This window comes from Crocodylus siamensis, chromosome 4 (genome assembly GCF_052110815.1).
Source record: "Crocodylus siamensis isolate JL-2025a chromosome 4, ASM5211081v1, whole genome shotgun sequence".
Taxonomy (NCBI): domain Eukaryota; kingdom Metazoa; phylum Chordata; order Crocodylia; family Crocodylidae; genus Crocodylus; species Crocodylus siamensis.
The window spans coordinates 224,430,905-224,453,134 of record NC_143398.1 but is presented as its reverse complement, the minus strand read 5'-3'; the positions used below and the strand labels follow the sequence as shown (position 1 = coordinate 224,453,134).

General features: G+C 42.0%; 1 protein-coding gene across 6 annotated transcripts in view; it reads right to left on the bottom strand.

Annotated features, from left to right (window-relative positions):
* Positions 1-22,230, bottom strand: part of QTMAN (queuosine-tRNA mannosyltransferase) — a 298,926-nt gene that overhangs the window by 276,404 nt on the left and 292 nt on the right. For 4 of the 6 annotated variants that reach the window (XM_090045821.1, XM_090045822.1, XM_090045816.1 and 1 more), the window contains exons 2-3: positions 12,221-12,291; positions 5,870-5,924 (exon numbers count right to left, since the gene is read on the bottom strand). The gene's annotated coding sequence lies outside the window, so the exon portion shown is untranslated. Of the gene's footprint in view, positions 1-5,869; positions 5,925-12,220; positions 12,292-20,822; positions 20,931-21,722; positions 22,174-22,230 lie in introns of those variants that run through there. The other 2 variants (XM_090045817.1, XM_090045818.1) reach the window with 2 other exon arrangements.

Below are 22,230 nucleotides of genomic sequence, written 5' to 3'. Positions count from 1 at the left end.
AAAAAAGTGCCCTAACTTTTCATTAATGTGCACTAAGAAAAAAAGTGCATGCTCTTATGTTGGAAAATGTACCTAACACAAATGAAAATGAAATATCATTTTAGAAAATCTATTTTGGAATAGGTTTATCAACAGTACTATATGTTGCTAATTACTAATCATCCCTACCCATTTATTAAGCTAATATTAGACCTTTTATTACCTCTTTAAAAGATCATTTTCAAGACTCAACTATATCATAGTTTTATTCCTCAACTAAAGAAAATTGCTTAGACTGCAGGTAAATGCCTTATTTTTCAAATGAGTGAAGGATCAGGCTATTTATGGATATAATATTTGAGTCAAATTTGCAGAGGATTTTGACTAAAAATGCAATATTCTACAACTAACCAAGTTTTTTTTCTCTTCTGTACTTCAATTTCTCTAACTAAAAAAACTCAAACTCCACAAAAGTCAGACTACAGGCCACTCCACAGAAGCACACAAGGGGGAACAAGAAATTAGAAGTCTTCACTCCTCTTCTCAACCTTACAGTAATCAATCTCCAAGAGCAGTATTTCTTACATCCTAAAGCAGACAGTTGCATTTTGCTTAAGTCAATATACTATGAAAGTAGACTTCCCCACACCAAAAAATTACAGTGGGTCTGAAACAGTAGGTAATGTCCAGTCTCAAACCACTAGCACATTTAATGTCCAATATCTCACAGACCTGCAAAGCTGGGAAAAGAAGCTTTAAGCCAACAGTTTTATAAAATTCATTCATTATGGACCTCAGAGGGAGAGAAAACTATGAAGTTGTATGTTGGTTTTATAGTTCGAAGAATACAAGAAGAAAAGGTGAAATAACATTTTAAAACTCTCTAAAACCTTTTAAAAAAAGATTTTGTGTACAATGTTTTCACATATGCAGCATAACCAAGTCAATCCGTGAACTGTCTTATTCCATGTGTGGAAATACTGGACACAGTAAAAGGCTGGATACGCACACAGACATCTTACTGAATCTTAAACACTGAGCCTGAAAGATAGTTGACATCTTGCTGAATGACCATCATTAATGCCCATCAGGACTGCAGCCTTGTACCTATGATTCTGATAACTCCTCAGCCACTAGGAATTCCCTAATACTTAGGGCTATCCCTAAGGATAGTACACTATCCTTGGCACTAAATCAAGTTTAATAGGAGTGTTTGTGCAGGGGTGAGGACAGGTTATATCATCACATGTAATCAGAACTTGGAGGAGGTAGGGCAGGTGGTGTTCTATCCAAGGCAAAACGACAACAATCCTTGGACTCCTATATAGGCCCAGCTCAGGCTAGAGGAAGATGCATACCAGGACTTTTATTGTATTTAAAGGTTTATAACTCAAATACTTTAAAATTCACTGTGGTTTAGAGATTCCTTTTACATGCCTGGGTTCCTTGCTTTTTTGCCATGTTGCTGAAGGGGTTTAACTGGGAGCCCAAGTTCCCACAGCTTACGTGAAGCTCTGGAGGAAGTGGCACTCTTGAGACATATGATACTGATACCAGGAGGGAGACTGGCTTGTCAACAGCACCCCCACAAAGCAAAATGTCAGACAAGATATCTGAACCTGGTGGTATGTTTGAAGGTCCCAGAACTAGAAATGCCGACATCACACCGCCTGCATCAGAGAGGTCAACCTGTGGCTCAGAAGTTGGTGCCATAGTGCAGGATATGGCTTCCTGGACCACGACCCACACTTCCTAGCAAGGGACTTCCTGGGGCGCGACAGAATTCACCTCTCAGCGAAAGGTAAAAGTCTTTTCTCCAACAGGCTGGCTGATCTCCTACGTCGGACTTTAAACTAGCTCAGAAGGGGGATGGGAAGGCAGAAAAAGGAGAACATCAGGAACCTGCAATCCATGGGACGTCCAGCAGTACAGCACAGGTAAACAATAAGCAGGTAGGCAATAAGGGGCACATTGGGCATCAGAGCTGGGGGGGCAACAAAGGCGCCAGTCACAGGGCTCAAGTGACTATACACTAATGCTAGGAGCATGGGGAGCAAGCAGGATGAACTAGCACTCCTGCTTGCAGAAAACACTTACGACTTAGTGGGGTTAACAGAAACCTGGTGGGACTCTACCCACGACTGGGAAGTACACATTGAGGGCTATAAACTGTACAGAAAGGATAGAGTGGGGAAGAGAGGGGGAGGGGTTGCACTCTGTCAAGGCACGTTATACATCAACTCTTATCAAAATGGAATAGGAGGAGGAAAAAGTAGAAGGATTGTGAGTTAGGATACACGGAGGTCAAGAGGAAAGGGATTTGGTAGTAGGGATCTGCTACAGACCCCCACACCGAGGGGAAGAACTAGATTTGGAACTCCTGAGGCAACTCTCGGAGACCAGGAAGACTACGGAGGCGGTAGCCATGGGGGACCTAAACTACCGTGACATCTGCTGGTAGATGCAGACAGCAAATTCCCACCGTTCATGCAGGTTCCTATCCTGTGTACAGGACCTCCACCTGACACAGGAGGTACATGGTCCCACTAGGGGGAATGCCTTACTGGACCTGGTATTGGTAACAGGTGATGACATGATAGGGGACCTACAGATCAGTGGTCACCTGGGGGACAGTGACCACCAAATAATAGAATTCATCATAAGGCGCAGAGTGGGTAAGGTAACTAGTAGGGTGGAAGTGCTAGACTTTAGGAAGGCTGACTTCGGTGAACTCAGGCGTTTAGTCAATGATGCATTGCAGAGTAAGAGATTTGGCGAGATGGGAGGCCAGGACGGGTAGCTGTGCCTTAAGGAAACGATCCTTCAGGCACAAAGGGAGAGGATCCCAATGCAAGGGAAAAGGAGCCAAGAGGCTTCCTTGGCTGACCAGAGAAATCCAGAGCAGCCTAAGAGCAAAAAGGGAGGCATATAAGCAGTGGAAACAGGGAGAGATTACTAAAAAGGAGTATACCTCCTCAGCTCACAGCTGTAGGGAGGCAGTTAGAAAGGCCAAAGCTACCATGGAGCTGAGGATGGCATCCCACGTTAAGGATAACAAAAAATTGTTTTTCAGATACATAGGGAGTAAAAGGAAGGCCCAGGGAAGAATAGGACCACTACTAAATGGGCAAAAGCAATTGGTGACAGACAGGGGGGCAAGGCTGAACTCCCCAATAAGTTCTTTGCCTCAGTGTTCCTAAACAAGGGGCAAGACAGGTCTCACAGTGGGATTGTAGAGAGGCAACAGCAGGGTGCCAGACTACCAAGCATTGACCCTGAGATGTTGCAGAGTCACTTGGAAGAACTGGATGAGTTTAAGTCGGCAGGCCCGGATGAGCTCCATCCGAGGGTACTGAAGGCACTGGCTGATGTCATTGCACAGCCACTGGCAAGAATATTTGAGCACTTATGGTGCATGGGCCAGGTCCCAGAGGACTGGAAAAGGGCCAGTGTGGTCCCTATTTTCAAGAAGGGGAGGAAGGAGGATCCTTGGCAAAGTGTTTGAAAAGATTGTTAAGGCTCATATATGTGAGAGCGCAGCAGGAAAAATTATGCTGAGGGGAAACCAGCACGGGTTCATAGCAGGTAGATCATATCTGACTAATCTAGTCTCTTTTTATGACCAGGTTACAAAACACCTGGACGCAGCAGTAGGGGTTGACATTGTTTACTTAGACTTCAGGAAGGCCTTTGATATGGTACCCCACTCCATACTGGTGAACAAGTTAAGCAGCTGTGACTTGGATGATTACACAGTCTGTTGGGTGGCAAATTGGCTACAGAGTCATACCCAGAGAATGGTAGTGGATGGGTCAGTATCTACATGGAAGGGCATGGGCAGCGAGGTCCCACAGGGCTCAGTACTTGGACCAATACTCTTCAATGTCTTCATCAGTGACCTGGACGAGGGAGTGAAGTGTACTCTGTCCAAGTCTGTGGATGATATAAAACTGTGGGGAGAAGCAGACATACCAGAGGGCAGGGAACAACTACAGGCAGACCTGGACAGGTTGGACAAATGGGCAGAAAACAATAGAATGCAATTTAACAAGGAGAAATGCAAAGTGCTGCACCTAGGGAGGAAAAATGTCCAGCACACCTGCCTAGGAAATGATCTGCTTGGTAGCGCAGAAGCGGAAAGGGATCCTGGAGTCCTAGTGGACTCCAAGATGAATGTGAGTCGTTAGTGTGACAAAGTCATCAGAAAGCTAACTGCACTTTATCATGCATCAGCAGATGCATGACAAACAGAACCAAGGAGGTGATACTTCCCCTCTATCGGGCACTGGTCAGACCCCAGCTGGAATACTGTGTGCAGTTTTGGGCGCCACACTTCAAGAGGGATGTGGATAACCTGGAGAGGGTCCAGAGAAGGGCCACTCATATGGTTAAGGGCTTGCAGGCCAAGCCCTACCAGGAGAGACTAGGGCACCTGGACTTATTCAGCCTCCACAAGAGAAGGCTGAGAGGCAACCTTGTGGCTGCCTATAAATTCATCATGGGGGCGCAGAAGGGAATTGGTGAAGCTCTACTCAACAAGGCACCCCTGGGGGTCACAAGAAATAATGGCCATAAGCTAGCAGAGAACAGATTTAGACTGGACATTTGGAGGAACTTCTTCACAGTTAGAATGGCCAAAATCTGGAATGGGCTCCCAAGAGAGGTGGTGCTCAGCCCTATCCTAAGGGTCTTCAAGAGAAGGTTGGATGAGCATCTGGCTGGGGTCATCTGAACCCAGCACTCTTTCCTGCCTATGCGGGGGGTCGGACTCAATGATCTACTGAGGTCTCTTCCAACCCTACCATCTATGAATCTATGACTAGACTCTACCCAGAAGTGCACAGGACCTAGCAAGAGACATGCACAAAACTGGTGTCTTAGACTGCATAGGTCAGCAATCTATGGCTTGAAGGCCAAATACAGCCCATGAAGAGTGTGGATCTGGCCTGCAGCAATTCCAAGGGATGACAGCACAATAAGCCTGGGCAGCAGAAGGGGTGTCCCCAGGATCCTACCCCCTGCTTAGTTCCATCTATTCCCTCCACAGCCTCAGCTGACTGCCCAGATCTCCCTGTTCTGTTCCTATTGCACTGATGCCACAGAATTTAACCCTTTCCATTTAAATTCAGTGGCAAAAGTAAATACAGGCAGCTTAGGTACTTCAATTCAGGGGGCAGAAATTAATGGCCTGAAACAGAGTTCCATCACAAGCAGTGACCTGCAGTAGCAAGACTGCCAACCCCTGTCCTAGAGGGATGTGCTGGACCAAGTTCTAATTTACAGCTCATACACAGAATAACACCATGGTGCAACACACAGACTTCAATATCACAATAACTTGAGATACCCAACAATCACCTTGTGGCTTAATTATCCATAGATAATGAGAATCTCAAAAGATCAGTTGATAAAGTCTTCAGACCACTCAACACCTCTCTCCTATTTTATTAAATACATACATGTTGCCTTGTGCACAAAGGCAGCACATGTGCATCTACATTCACTAATTAAAAAGGCTGATATCACAGCTAGAACCACAGTGTTAGTTTCACTATGTCATTCCTTGAACAAAGGAGATGAACCAAGTTGACATTTTCTACATTTTTTGGCACAATTCATGATTTCTGTATACACATAAGAGTGATTTTTCAGGTTATGCCACTCAAATTATCTCACTACAAAATTTTGCAATCATTTAGTACCTGATAAGAACTTTCAGATTAAGATATCCAGAAGTTTTTGTCTCTGAGCCAGACATTTAGAGAAACTGAGTTGTTAAACATTACACAATTACAGAAGTGTAATTTACTTCCAGTAGCAAAGCTGCATATGCAATCTTGTAGAATAAAGTCAAGTATGCCCCCAATATTCAAGCACAATTGTTATGTACCTGAAGGCGTTCCTTAAGCAAACTGAATTTCCTCAGCAAAAACTTCCTCGGTGATCTAAAAGTACACAGATCAGAATTAGAAAATGGGAAGGGGAAAAAAAAAAAAAAAATGGAGAAAGGCTCCTAGGATATATCTAGAGTCTGAATTATTAGAAGACACACTCAGAGGACAAATGGTGTATTAACAATTCATGAAATAAACAATGAAAATGTTAGCTGCATCTTAACACAATACTTACATACAATTTGATAGTGTAACATTCTGCATGCAGCCAGCATTTTCACAAATTATGACCTAAGCAGAATACTAGTCAATTCACCAAAAGATAGCAAAGATATCCCTTTATTACAAGTGATCCAAGTATCCCCCTGGAGGCTAAGGCTATCAGAAAATATTTAGTTAGCTCCCAAGCCAATGATTTTCTCACTCGTTTTATTATGAAACTGTAACACATTTTCAATAACTTTTAGCTTTGCTATACAGAACAGCAAATAATTTCCCAGAACCCTTTGGAAAATCTGACGTGAAACAAATCTCTAGTCAACTTGTGTGTTATTAAGTTGAAACCATGAATGTACGATCACTTGATCATTGGAGGCAATGGAAAAGTACTGGGAGCTTCTGGACACATGGACGAACTTCAGGTCATAAAAAATACTACCAAAGCTATACTAGAAGAAAAATATATCTGAAGAAAAAGGTCTGTTAAAGCACTCTGAGTAAGAATACTTTGTGTTGCTAAGAAACACTGAAGATAGATTAAGTAACTTGTCTCAGTTAGCGGAGCCACATCCAGCCATCTCTTGTTTATTAGTGTAATGTTTCCTTTTATTTGTTATTTATTTTAACGGCTACACCAAAAATTAGCCACATGGTATCAGACTGAGAAATGCATAAATATCATATTAACACTTGTAAATAGCCAAGCTATAGATTCTATGTTGCATTTTGAATAAAACCAATTTGCTACACTTTCAAACTTCAAGTTTTTAAATTCTCCATTAAAAAGTCAAATAATATTAGTTTTAGGATAAACTATACTGAAAGATTTTATTACTTTGAGAACATCCCAAGAATGGTGTTACTATATGATGAATAAAAATAAATAAAACGCATGCACTAAATTAACACAATTAGCACAAGCGAATTCTATTCCCTCTCAGAAGAAAGGCAGCAAGAGGGCACAGCAGCCCCCTGGCTCTCCAGGGATCTAGCAGACCTCCTGAGGCTAAAAAGAAAGGCCTACAAAAGATGAAAGATGGGATTCACCTCCAAGGAGAATTATTCGGCACTGGTCTGGTCCTGCAGGGAGCAAACCAGGAAAGCCAAGGCTGCAACTGAACTCCAACTAACTTTGAGCATCAAGGACAAGAAAAAGTCCTTTTTCAGATACGTGGGGAGCCAGAGGAAAATCAAGGGCAACACTGGACCCCTGCTGAACCAGATGGGGCAACTGACACCCAGGAAAAAGCCAACCTATTAAAAGGGTACTTTGCATTGGTCTTTCATCAGTCCCATGGGACGCCCGTGGCCACTACAGAACAGGGAGGTCTGGGTGAGGGAAATCCCCTGCCCTCCATTAATGCTGACCTCATGAAGAAACACCTTGAGAGGCTGGATACCTTCAAGTCAGCTGACCCTGACAATCTACACCCCAGGGTACTAAAGGAGCTGGTGAGCATCATAGCCCAGTCTCTATGCACTCCTGGCACTCTGGTATACTGCCCAAAGACTAGAAGAAGGCCAATGTGGTACCTATCTTCATGAAAGGGAGGAAAGTGGATCTGGCTAACTATAGGCCCATCAGCCTGACTTCTATCCCGGGGAAGATCTTAGAAAAGTTTATTAAAGAGGCCACCCCTAATGTACTGGCTGACGCCAACATCCTGAGGGATAACTAACACAGGTTTGTTGCGGGTAGGTCTTGCTTGACCAATCTCATTTCCTTTTATGACCAAATGACCTATCACCTGGACAAGGGAGAAGAGATTGATGTCATATATCTTGACTTCAAAAAAGCCTTTGATCTGGTATCCCATGATCACCTCTTGGTGAAACTGGCCAATTGTGGCCTTGGGTACACCACGATCCACTGGCTGGGAAACTGGCTCCGTGGTTGGACCCAGAGGGTAGTAATTGATGAAGGTCAATCATGATGGTTTCCTGTGACCAGTGGGGCCCCCAAGGCTCTGTCCTTGGACCCATATTGTTCAACATCTTCATTAATGATGTGGACATTGGAGTAAGAAGCGGACTGGCCAAGTTCGCCGATGACACCAAACTTCAGGGCAAAGCATCCACACCAGAAGACAGGCGGGTGATCCAGGCTGACCTGAACAGACTCAGCAAATGGACGGATGAGAACCTGATGGTGTTCAACGCCGAAAAATGCAAGGTTCTCCACCTTGGGAAGAAAAACCTGCAGCAGCCTTAGAGGCTCGGCAGTGCTACACTGGCTAGCACTATGGAAGAAAGAGACTTGGGTTCATCACTGACCACAAGATGAACATGAGCCTGCAATGCGATGCTGCAGCTAGTAAAGCAACCAAAACGCTGGCTGGCATCCATAGATGCTTCTCAAGCAAATCCTGGGACGTCATTCTCCCCTTGTATTCGGCCTTGGTGAGGCTGCAGCTGGAGTACTGCGCCCAGTTTTGGGCTCCACAATTCAAAAAGGATATGGAGAAGCTTGAGAGAGTCCAGAGAAGAGCCACACGCATGATCACAGGTCAGGAAAACAGACCTTACGATGACAGGCTGAGAGCCATGGGGCTCTTCAGCCTGGAAAAGCGCAGCCTCAGGGGTGATCTGATGACCACCTACAAGTTTATCAGGGGTGACCACCAGTATCTGGGGGAACATTTATTCACCAGAGTGTCCCAAGGGATGATGAGGTCAAACAGTCATAAACTACTGCAAGACCATTTCAGGCTGGACATAAGGAAGAATTTCTTTACTGTCCAAGCCCCCAAGGTCTGGAACAACCTGCCATCGGAGGTGGTTTAAGCACCTACATTGAACACCTTCAAGAGCAAATTGGATGCTTATCTTGCTGGGATTCTATGACCCCAGCTGACTTCCTGCCCTTTGGGCGGGGGGGTGGACTCGATGATCTTCTGAGATCCCTTCCAGCCCTAATGTCTATGAAATCTATGAAACATTAAACATTTGAATAACTCAAAGATGAAAGAAAAATATTTTAAACCTTTAAAGTATTATCAGACTGCTTATCTTTCAAATATATTATTAGCATTCTGTGGTATTCAGATTTCCTGTTGTCACTCCAAGTCAGGAACTGTTAGAAAGCAGTAGTTTGGGGAAAGAGAAGTTCTATATCACTAAATTTTCTATGTAAAAGTACCATATGTACTTTTCTATGTAAAAGTACTGTAAACTTTACTTCAGTCCACCTTCCACTTGAATCTGAATTCAGTGAAAGCTTCAAGGAAAACAGGCACACTTTTATAACTTGCTTATTGTCAGTGACAACTGTGATTTAAGAGCATCTGACCATCCAGACAAACATCTTGTCTGGAAGGGAGGATCCATTTTTTCCTGTGCACATGGCCTGACAAGGGTGTGACTCTTTTAGCTGGCAAAATCCCATCTCCTCCAGGACTTGCAATGTATCAGAGGGGTAAGACTGAGGCACCACCTGCCAAGGAGTTTGCCACTGGTTCTCAGTGGTCAACCAGGTCGGGGCACAAAAATAACCCTGAATGCATAGAGACACTCCGGAAGTGTCTCTCAAAGGCAGCCCTGGCCACATCTGGAGTCAAGGTGCATCACATTTGGTATAAAGGGATTCCTTTTTAGAAGAGTTTTCAGGCTGGAGACTGGCTAGTAGAAGGATTATAGCACAAAGCCAGAGCACAGCTCCCCGTGATTTTAGCATCACCCTCAAATCCCTGAGAAAGAAAAAAAAAAAGAGAAAGTTTCATCCACCCAGTTTCACCCACCCATCCATCCAAGCCCTTGGTGACAAGGGCACTTAGTATGCCTGTCATTTTAAGAATGAACAAGGCTGCAAGAGAGGCAATTTACAGATGTGGCAGGGACAGTTAGGGGGCTGGGGCTTGAAGCATATAAGCCCAGGGCCTGAGCTAGTCAGACAGTCTAGTCCTGAGCACTATGGGAAGAGGAGTTCCTGGGTAACATCTGAACTGAGGGTAAGCAGTACTGGTGGCTTGTGGAAAGGACTAAGGGGAATTAAGGAGGTCCCAGCTGGCTCAGAAGAGAAAGTGGCCAGAGGGCCCGGAGAGTTATAGCCTAGAAGGGGGCAAGTGTCAGCAGAGCCACAGAGCCCAAAGATCCCACTGACCCAGGAGCAGTTCTAGGACTCAGAAATTGGCCAAAGGCCGAGGAGGACAACAGACAGAGACTAGCAGGGCCATGGGAGCTCCAGAATCTTGACTGGCCTAGGAGCAGGGACAGGGCCCAGAGAGAAAGGGCCCTGAGGCCAAACAATGGGGGTCACAACTGGAGGCAGAGGGGTCCAATAGGCCCATAGCCCAAGAGGGGCAAGGACTGGGGCTGAGAGCCTATAGCCCAGGAGGGATGCATCTTAGCTGGAATGAGTATCATCTGTGACGCATGTGTGTAGTGTAAGGAGCAGTCAGAGCCATGTTATTATCCCTTAAGGCAATGAGCACGGACACCCGTGTTCATGAGAGGAGATTTGACTTGGGGAATCCTGGAATAGCTTCTCTTTCCTATAGGTATCATTTAATCAAGGTGTGGCAGATGAGATGAAGGGGAGATCACCCAAAGCAGGCCCAGAAGGCAAGGGCTGAGGGGGTCTCCAGGCATCATGGCCACCCCTGGAAATGAACCTTTATGAGGGTGTAACAGAGATAAGTCTGCTATCAGCACCTGAATTTCTTCTGGAATCCCAAAAGACATCACTCAGGAAGTACATCACACCTTATCTTGGATTTAGCAGGAACATTTGCCTTATCTCCAGGAACTGTTACAAAGTCTTCCAAATCAACTGCAGCCAACACAACTGCTGGCTTGGCTGCCTAAAGAGAATATGAAGACTTTTGCATGGAGGTAGTTGGGAGTACCCCCAAAGCCATTCTACCATATCGCAAGGGGCTTCCTCTAATTCAGGCATGGAAGGTCTGTCTAGTAAAACCATTAGTGACCAAAACCACCTCCTCTTTCACAATAGATGTCAAGTGATGCATTCCTCGACAACATGGAAGGGTGATATTCCAGTAAGACTGCAACAATGGACTGGTCAAATGCAGTCATGTACCTGGCACTGACAATGTCCACAAATCATTCTGAGGTCCCTTTCAGAACTTAGATAAATAGAAAAAATAGCTGGGAGGTAGCAAGAAAAAGCACATATCTGGGAATAACAGTGGTTTTGGATGCAAGTCTGGTACCAGAGCCTTCATGGTCAGTTCATGTTGGGACCGTATGCCAGTTCCTTAAAGTACAACAAGTTGCTCACTGAGCAACCACTGGCACCAGGGTAAGTCTAAGTATCAAGGTTACCATTGGCATAAGTCTCATGCACCTTCTTCACAGTTAAGTTTTATTCTAAATCCATAATGCTGATCAGAACTTAAATGTTCTCCCTCTTGAATGACAGAATCCATCTTGTGGGACAATCTTTGCAGTCTCAAAATTGTGCTTATGCTCAATGCGAATCTGCAGCTCAGCATTCACTCATCTTAGAGTGCCAAGTCTGTCAATGGAGGCCGCTAGTACCATAGTCTCTCCTAAAGATCCTATAGTACTATAGTACTGTTGCTCTTGGCAGCATTTTTGGGTTTCATAGATTTCATAGACATTAGGGCTGGAAGGGACCTCAGAAGATCATCGAGTCCAGCCCCCCGCCCAGAGGGCAGGAAGTCAGCTGGGGTCATAGGATCCCATACGTTATTTCTTTTCCTTGTTGGAACTAGGCTAAAGATGCCCATTTCCCCAACAGGGGTCTTATTATGGAAAACCTCCTAAACTGCAACTTGATTGCTCTCTTTTCTAAAGAAATGGATGCAACATTGTTCTACCGGGTATAATCTGAGTCCCCACCCTCATCTTTAGGGAAACAGGAGGAGAAAGAAAGGCCTAAAATATACTCAAGGATACAACTTCCCAAGCAAAATGTGCATTTGCCACACCCACTGACTCATGTCATGAGACCACTGCATTGCAGCCAGAGTTTAAACTCAGTAGATTTTGAGTTCTTCACGTAATGCCTCACTGCTCTACAGGTGCACAAAGTGGGGGGTGGGGACAGAGGGAAGGAGGCATAGGAGAAACTCCAAAGACAGAGAGAGAGATATTTCTTCACACAACTAAAAATAATTTAAGAGAAGTATGGATTGAATACTCACCAGCTTCGTTTGCTGTCATAAGTGGAGAGAAGAAACTGAAGGAAAGCTGCAGTTTCTTTGCCTTTTATGTCCTGTTGGGGATCACAAAGAAGCATAAGACGCATGCACAGTCATGACAGACATTACTAAGCAGACAAGAAACCAAGCTCATACAGTAAAGCTACATGGATACCTACTCCGATGCCTAGACATACATACTAAAAGAACTGAAGTACTTTTAAAATAAAGTTGCTTACCAGGAATAAGTTATACTTAATTTTCCTTAAATATCACCAGCGACCTCCACTACAGATGCATCTGGCAATGATGAACTAAAGTAGAGGTGGATCCCTGCCATCCACATGCAGCATGGGCAGCCTGTGTGGCACATAGCAGACTTGGGAGGGGACAGGAAGCAGAACCACAGCAGCAGAGGAAGGAAATTGAGGTGGCACCGTGGGGAGGGCACAGGGCTTAAATTGTGGCACACCTGCCAGAAAAGTTGGCCCTCACTGAATTAAATCTTCATAAACTGCAGTCCCAAACACCTCACCTAAGTGTAGTAATCCTGCATAAAAGACAAGACTTGAATTCTAGGTAAGAAGACATTCCTCAAGCAGGCTGAAGAGACTGATCTGGAGCTGAAGGAATATGTTCTAACATTTTCAGATATGAGGACGTCTACAGAACAACAACAGATATATCCGAAAAAGGTTAGGAAAATTTACAGAACTATTCTAACCTCTAGATTGTCCAGTAATTTAAGAAACCCCATCTAGAGCCATTCTAAACTATTAATTCTGTCCTGAATGACCAAAGTATTCTATAGAAAAATAATACAGGAGCATGTAATTAAAAACTGTCACCAACATTTTGTACAAATGAAAAATGTAATACATTATAGAATTTGGGGGGGTTTATGTACTTGTTCAGTCTACTTACATTTTAATAAAATGTGTGAGAATAAGGTAGTGGAGATTCAAATACTTTGCCCTGTCAGGTTTCAAAACATTTAGAAGAAGCCATGACAGGCTTTGTCTTTCACCAGTTTTTGAAAAGGGGATCTCTGAAATGGGTTGACAGAAGAGGTTTAGACAGAATAGCATTTTATGGAATACCCTCCTTCAATTATCTCTATAATTCAATCCAAGATAAAAATCAACATCACCTCAAAGATTTTCCAAAATGAAGAAGAGAGGAGAAAAAACCTTCAACCTACAGTACCATAGTTAAGGTCCCAAATTTCTTTTCTTTTATTCAAAGCAATAAAAGAAAAACTGCCTCAATTTACAGAAGACAATGTCTTGTCTGCTTGATGCTGCTCTTTCTACTTCGAAACAAAGCTGCTTCCAATAAGCTCTACGCAGCTCTATACAAAAGCTGAACCAACTTTAAGGTAAAAAGAATGGAGTCCCCAAAAGTAAAATTCTTGTCTTCTTAAAGATCATTGTTAGAAGAATAACCTTAAGTGGACAAAGCTGACATATTTTGTCATGACCAGAGAACAAGTTCCTTACAATGGTAAGAACTATACAAACTTTCACCTTGAGGCAGATATCCAAGAAGGCACGGAGCATTTTAATACACACCCTGTGGCTATAGACGTGTTTATGATATACTTCAAGGGAGGCATCCTGCAGATCTGAGAGCCCATAAATTGAATCTTAAACCCTCTTATGACAGTGAGATCAGTTCTAAGAGCCCTTTATCCAAGGGATCCAGAGGTATAAAGGAGTGAGTTGTTCAATAGAGCTGTAGAAATATGTTTTGCAAACCAAGCTCTGACAATTTAGTTGACAAAGAGAGTTATGGTTTGCACCTCCAGAGAATCCACAGTATTTGTGAAGAACCTGCAACTATACCTAAAACTTCTGAGACTTACATCTGCATCAAGGCATCCTTAGATCTGAGCCTACTAGCCAAAGCAAGCTCTCAAATACTAACAATTATGTTCAAGAACTCAGGGGGGGAAAGGGTGGGGAGTCAAGAGGTGGAGGGAGGAGGCATTGTAGTTGGCTAAAGAAGTGCAAACATACTACCTAGCTTCAAAAAGAGGGAAAAAGAAATTACAGATCAGTCCACCTCATTTAACATCAAGATAAAAAGATACTAGAATGAATTATTAAACAACCAATTTGCAAGCATGTCTAGAGGATAAGGTAATAAGGTGACACCCACAACAGATCTGTCAAGCACCTACTGTGTCAAACCAATCAAATTTCCTTCTCTAACAGAGTAACTGATCCAGCGCATAAAGGAAAAGTAGTAGATGAAATGTATCTTCACTTCAGTAATACTTTTGACAATTTCATATGTAAACAGGAGAAAGATTATTGCAATTAAATCACCATAAGGTGCACACCCAGTTGAAAAGCTGCACTCAAAGTAAGTTTACTGGTCAACTGATAGAACATTATCAAGCCTGCCATCGAACTGGAAGAACATTTCAAGCAAAAAATCCCATAAGGTTTTGTCCTTAGCCTAATTATATTTTCTATATTTTCTCCAATGAGTTAGAAAATGGGAGAGTGCACTCATGGGCCTATTTACATTTTCACTGACACCCTGCCACACTTTTAGCTTCTTTCATTTCTTGGAATCTCAGAAAAGCAGAGTCCCCATGCCTGAAGAAAGGTAAATGCACCCAAAAGCTTGCTAAGAACTTTTTTCCAACTATTCAGTTGATCTAATAAAAGATATCACATCTACTCAAAGAACTTTGCCTGCCGATGTCCTTAGACCAACACAGCTACAATCAAAAACCCGGCTCATGAGCAGATGGCACCAAACTAGGACAGACTGCAAACACTTCAGAGTGGCAGGATTCACATTCAAAACAATATTGATAAAATGCCTAAATGCAGCTAGATAAATGCCTAAAGCATCTAGATAAAATTGAAGAGAAACAAGAGCAATTGAGAAACAAGAGCAATTTACCATGTTAACAGAGAGAAATCACAAAAAGTTGGCCTGAAAGATACCTTAGGACTAGGTCATTTAGTCCAACTGCCTGTTCAAGGTAAGATAATCCCTTTCTAAACCATCTGATCCAAATATCTATCTGCCTTGCTCTTAAACATGTCCAAAAATGGAGATTTCACCTCTCTAGGCTATTTACTCCAGTGCTTACAGTTAAAAAGTTCTTCCATGTAGTCAACCTACATTTCCCTTCTTGCAATTTAAGACCATTACTTATCCTGTCCCCTACAGCCACAGATATAATCCCTATTTTATATTTATCCAGTCAGACTGTAATACCCCAGAAAAGGGAGTAGGAGTTTTAGTGGATCGCAAATTGAACGAGAGTCAAAAATCTGATACCGTTGCTATAGACAAATACCTTCTTTCTAGGCTACATGCAACACACAGGAGAAATCTCACTAGGTAAGGCTTCAGATGCAGTTCTGTGTCCAGTTGTGGGTAGCATAGTTTAAGAAAGATATAAACAAACAGGAGGGCATGCAAAGGAGAGCAAAAAGAGTGGTAAGAGGTTTGGAAAACATAACCTATGAGGTAAGATTTAAAGAAATTGCTTGTTTTGTTTAGAAAAGAGAAGGCCAAGGGGCAAAATAACATTCTTCATCTACCTGAAAGGCTGCAATAAAGAGAATGAACAATTGTTCTCCACCTTGGGCAAGACAAATAAGTTTAATTTGCGGCAAAAAGTATCTAAGTGATCATGGAAAATTTCCTACATACAAGGACAGAACAGCATAGGAACAAGTTAGGAAGACTGGGATCTCCTTCACTGTAAGTTTTTAAGGGAAAAAACAGACAAAAATCTGTCATGGATGGTCCAAGAATACTTAACCTGCCTCAACACAGTAAAATGAACTAGATGACCTCCCAGCCCTACATTTCTATTTGTATGTTAAAATGGAAGCAAGTTTTATTATCTGCATGTGTTTACCCTACTTCTGTCAGGACAAATCAACAAATGACATTTCTGCTCATTACAGTCTTCATCACGCTTTTGATATCTCTCTTCTTCCCAAAGACCAGAGGCAGTACAGAAGCTGGTCTGTGATACACAATTCTCTGGCATACAAAGCATGACACCTGGAACACCAAGCACTGCGCATCCTCTGCTGGGGAACAAAAGTAAAGCTACACGGAAGGCAACAAGAATGAGCCAATCCAAACCTAAAAAGGGAACAGATATCAAATTGGGTAATCACAGAGAGTGAATTCTACCAGTAACATTAAAACTCATTTTTGGTTTTTTTTCACAGCCAACTCACAACACGAGATGCCTAGTAAAATATATGATACAGAGAAATAAGGATGGAGTTGTGATTTCTGACTTGACTGCCACAGCAGTAAGGAGGAAATGAGGTAGAAGCAGGGCTAATTCTCCTTATATAATTTCACACAGAATGATTAGTTCTGCCCCAATAGTAACAACTTTCCAGAGGCTTCTGACTTGTCGCCAAGATTAAATGCACATGTAAGCGCAGTTTCTCTATTCTCTACTGACAAACTATTCCAAGGAGAACATATCATTATTATTTTACTATAGAATTAAATGTACTGTTTGAACAGCAATGAGAGGTCACCATCAACATGCAACCAAGCTGGCTGGATTAAGACTTTTAAAAAAAAAGCGTGGCACAGTTAGATATTTTTAAGAAGTCACACCCTAACACAAGAGGATGCACAGTGATCACCCTAAGCATTCTAGTAATGTTCAACAATGCCCAAGCTCAGCGTATGGAAGACACAGATTCACATGCTGAAAACTTTTGTTAAAAAAAGGCAAGTTTTCAGTCATCTGTAGACTGAATGTCCCCTTCTAAAACTTTTTAGTAAGGACATTCCACACACACCACTGTACTGCTAAAAGAAGATGTAATTATTTATTATTTTTAAGTTCAGTCATTTTGGGGCAAAATACCCATTACTGGTAATTTATTTGAATTAAACCAACTGAAAAATAATAGTTTAAAACCAGTCATCAAATAGTAGACACTCTACACTGCCAAAACTACAAGTTTCTGACAATTTTTTTAATCTATTGGTACTTTTGTAAGATTTGATAGCATTTTCAGCACAATTCCTTTACGATATCCTATTTAAAAATATCAGATTCACTTCCAAAAAAAAATCCTTATTTCCTCAAAAACATAGTATTTTTAATACATGTAAATAATTCCCTAAGGAAAATTTTACTAGCTAAGACCCTAATTTCCTAAAGACCAACATGATTTCCTGGAACAGCATTCCAAATATTACCTATTGTAATAGCTTTTAAAAATTCAGCTACTTCCTCTAACTTTGTCCATTTTGTACTTAAGCATTTAACATGACCATTTCTTGAACAAAAGCCTTATAGATTAGATAACAGTTAAGGTAACAGTTTTAGGCACAAAAGAGACTTATTTTTTATGTCTTGCCTGAAATAATGAGTAAACAGTCCAACATAATCTTACAGTCATGTCATAAATCTTGCTTTTACATTTAAATCACAAGGAAAAAGTAAACAGACTTCATGACAAGAAAAGCATATTTCTTTTAAGAAAGTTTTCTTATCGTAAGATCAAGACAAGAAATTATTCTTGTAATACTAAACGATCATGTTATTGTTTATTTGGAGAACTCCAATTTACCTCAAGCTATATGCAAGGTTATAACCATAAGTTTACCACATTAAGTTGCTGTCCAGTAGGGAGCCAAGGTCAAAGGAAAAAGTTTTTGAAACTCTGTGTTTGACTTAATTCCTTAAGTTTAGAATTCACAAAATAGTCTTTTCTTTATACTTGAGGGGGAGGGTATTTATTGACAAACCTAATAAAATAAACAAACACTGATATCAAAAACATACATCCTCACAGCTTGTTAGAACAGATAAAGATATGGACCACAGTCCCTTGTAAAAAAAAGCATTATATATGTTTTAAAAAAAAAATTTAGATCAGAAATATTTTGTTCGGTATATAGAAAGTATATTATCTCCCTGCTTAAATCACTACACAGTGCAGACCTCATTCTCATTTTACTTGTATTGCTAAAACTCCACTTCACTACTCTGAGAAAAAAAGGCAGGCCCTGTGTTCTCAACAACTACACAATCTGAAAGTAAATGCAAAACTCTCAGCATAGATCTAAAAGAAAATAATCTGATCAGCTGAGAGAGCAAGATTCAAAGGGCTTAAAAATGTTGGGAAAAAATTGGAATCTTTTTTCTTTGAAACCAATTCTAGAAGAACCCTCATTTTTCTTTCTCCAACTGTTCTTCATCCAGCTTTCTCTTGATTGTGACATACAAATGTCTTTATAATAGTATCTTAGTCTGAATATTCTATTTTCACACTTTTCTGCACTCTGCATACTACACACATCCCTACCAGCATGCATAAAGATTTGATATTTTGAAACCCTTAAAAGTGTCATTGAACTTCAACACACAACTCTATAGCAACTCCATTTCTATTGAATGTGTTTGCATTAAAGCCCCAGAGGTCTCCAGTTACTTTTGAAATGGGGAAGTCTTTCTTCATCTCTTTATACTGAATAAAATAATGAATATCAACAGTTGTAGCCTCATCTTTCATCCCTATGTATCTGATCATTCAAGTCTACTAACATGAACAACATCTATCATACAATAACAATCCAGTAAATCTTCCTTCCATGAGAGAATGAATAGCCTAGGGCACTGATATTTTTCACCTCTGGGTCACAAGTTTGAATCCAGCTGTACTTAGTAGTGACCTTAAGTTATTACCAAATGATGGCTTTTCAGTAGTGGATGTGAAATGAGTCTTCACACTAGTTTGTAGCACACAGTTTCTTTAAGGATTTATAATTACCAACATTTCAATTAGTCCTTTTATTATCAGCCCCGGAAGGATGACATGTTGTTGAACAGATGTGGCACCTGAACTCCTAGAGGACAAAACTGGAATAAAGTTCAGAAGCTAAGACCACCACTGGTAATGCTACAGATATCTTACAGATACAATACTTAAAGCTTCAGAGCTATTAAGCTGGGCCTGTTTTAAAATCTTCCTCCCACAGAGCTTTGAAGACCTGTAGAGCCGTTTTCCAGGCTTAATATTAATGCACTGACATGGTCTCCCTCATTTTTAAGATTACCTTTAGCAAAATTTATTAAAACAAAATTTAAAAATTGGTTATCATTGCTGATTATATTGTTTATTTCTTCTTGCATCTATAATGCTGAACTTTAGTCAATCACACTTTTCACCTATCGACAATGTTATTATGCTAGTAATCTCACACCTTAAAGTCATGCATGTTCCTCCTGCCTCTCAACCCAATGGAATACTGCTTTCTGGGCACTAACTAAACAATGTAGGGTCTGAACGCATTTATTTTTTTAGAAGTACTGCATTTAATCTCTAAATTTAACTGGTTTATACTATTTCATCCTTTGTCTGAACATCACAGAAGTAGAAAGCAGAACAGTAGCAGAAATATTTTAGTACAGGCTTCCCTATTTGTCATTTGTAATGGTAAAAAGTTTGATTTCTTGCCTGTACAAAAATGTGAGAGTCAACAGTAAAACACTTATACATGTATATATACATATTGTATATGTATGTGTTTTATACGCGCACACACACACACTCATGTATGGCCAGAATTTGGGATAATAGGTTATATGGATATGTGGTTTTCAGATTTACAGAAATCTATCTAAGTCTGTTTGGAGCTTCACACATTTATTTTTACTTTCACATCTGATGTGCAGCAATATGAATAGCTAAGGTGTATACTTAAGACACACACTTTGAGATTTATCTATTCAGAAGTGATATTAACACTGGGGTGTGTGTTCTTATAGCAGTAAAGCTGTGCATTATCACTGCTAACTGCATTACCTAGTAATGCCTTCGGTGGGGAGAATCTCAGAAATCCCTTGTTAAAGATTGTGCCACCAAGGATTAGGATGATTTTCCTGATTTCTCACAGATTTGGAACAAGGCATTTACTACAAGGAGGCAAAACATAAGACTCTCTTATTAAAATAATGGTGCAATAACATTTACGGTTGAAAAGATTCTTCAGGAATTTATATGAAACATACTGCCGCTCTCAACCATGTAAATGTTCATAAGAAAGGTATGTTCCTTCTATACCTCACAGGCAATTGACGTTCCAACTAATGCACAAGCAGAGTAAGTTATTTCTTCTTGACTCTTTTATCTGAAAAGATCTCAGGCCACTGGGGACCTAAGTTTATAGAAAATTTTGCACACTGAACACTCACTTGGCCATCAATTGTTGCAGGGAAATGTCCACTGCTAGTATACATCATGGCCCATTAAGCTGGCCAGTACTACCTCACCGTTTCCTTGTACCTTCCTAATCTGTTTACCTGCCTAGTGTCTATTCATCACAACTTAACTCCATTTCTGCTTCTCATATCATCTTCTCCCCTGCTCTGTTCTCCTCAATCCCCTTTTCTTCCATTCATCTTTCTGTTTTGCTTAACCCTTTCTCACACTCCACCCAAAAGCACGTGGAGCTAACATGGTGTGTGCTACCGTCGCAGTGTTCACCCAGGTTGTTATAGCCTTCCCGCACCACATGCGTAGTCTGGATTAGTGACTATCTAGCACTCTGTTTATATAGTGCCTACTACAACAGGGCCTCTGACCTTCCAGCAGTGAACAACAAGATAATCAACGTCTCGTCTTCCGCTCAGATTGTAAATTCTTTGATTCCAGGGATTCACTTTTTTGTACCGGGCTTGTAAAACACAGTGAGGTTCTGGAGCTAGACCATAAGTAGGGCTCCTAGACGCTTTGGTAATCTAAACAATAAATAACAACAGCATTCAGTTCATCTTTAGTCAGTGGAAAGGGACTGACATTGGCAAATCATTAGAAAGATTTTTTTTTTGGATCAGGACACTGTATAAATAAGGATGATCCTCATCTCTTCACACATCATGGGAGATCAAACTGCTCATCTGAATTTGTCGCTGCGGTCCTTATCACAAAACAGATTTACAGCACCTAGGTAATAAAAACCTCAAGACATAGGACATTATGTGCTCTCTGCACCGATGTCTTTCGCTGTCTGGTCTCCAAAGAAAAAAGGAACATTAAAAGGTAGGAGGAAGTTAGAAGAATCCATTCCACTTCAGGTCTTGAAAGCTCTAATTAAAATTCAATATTGTACTTTGTATGTGGGTTCCTACATGAAACTCCTGTCATGGTTAAGACTTAAGGTTAAGCAGGTTAATAGAGTCCAATAAAATAGCTCTATTGAATTATGCCGAACCATTGTCCTACACCCGACTGCAATCTGCCGCTCATCTTTACCTGACAGACGCACTAAGTTTCCAACCAAGGTAACGTATGGCTACAACTCCCCGCAAAATAAATTAATATTAAATTCCCACAAAAAATCAGCATCTCCCCCGTCTCCAACTCCCCCCTTTCCTCCTTCCCTGGAAAAAAAACAGCATGTTATTTACAGCTCAAATCATTTCTTTCCTCCAGCCTGCTACTCCAATCATCACACAGTCATGTGCTAAAAGATTTGTGCAGACCTGCCAAGTCTCATTCTCCTGAGCCACGCTCCCCTCAAGTCCACGGCACTTTCCAACTCGCCGCCCTCTGCGTGGACAGGTTTCGTGCCAGGCCTGTGGGACTCAGCCCTGCAGCCCATGCATTTGGAACACAGCAAACCCAGCCCCCCCCCGGCCCGGCCCGGCCCGGCCCGGCCCTCCTCTCGGGGCAGCGACCTTCCCGCGTGGGCTTCACCCCCGTGACCCGGGGGGGGCCGCAAGCACAGCTCCCAGGCGCTTCGCAAATCTGACACAAGCAGCCCCCTACCCCGCAGCCCGGGCAGCCTGTGTTTTGTTTTGGTTTTTTTATTCAAAGCTACTCCTTCGTGGCGGGGGGTGGGACCGAGGAGACTCGCGCCCAACCTCTGCCCCGTTGCTGAGGGCAGGCCGAGGCCAAGCTGCACCCCCGCCCCCGGTGACCCCGCGAGCGGCAGGTGCCGGGAGCCATGTTAGCTCGGCCCGCCCCCGCCGCCGCCCGGCCTCCTCCGCC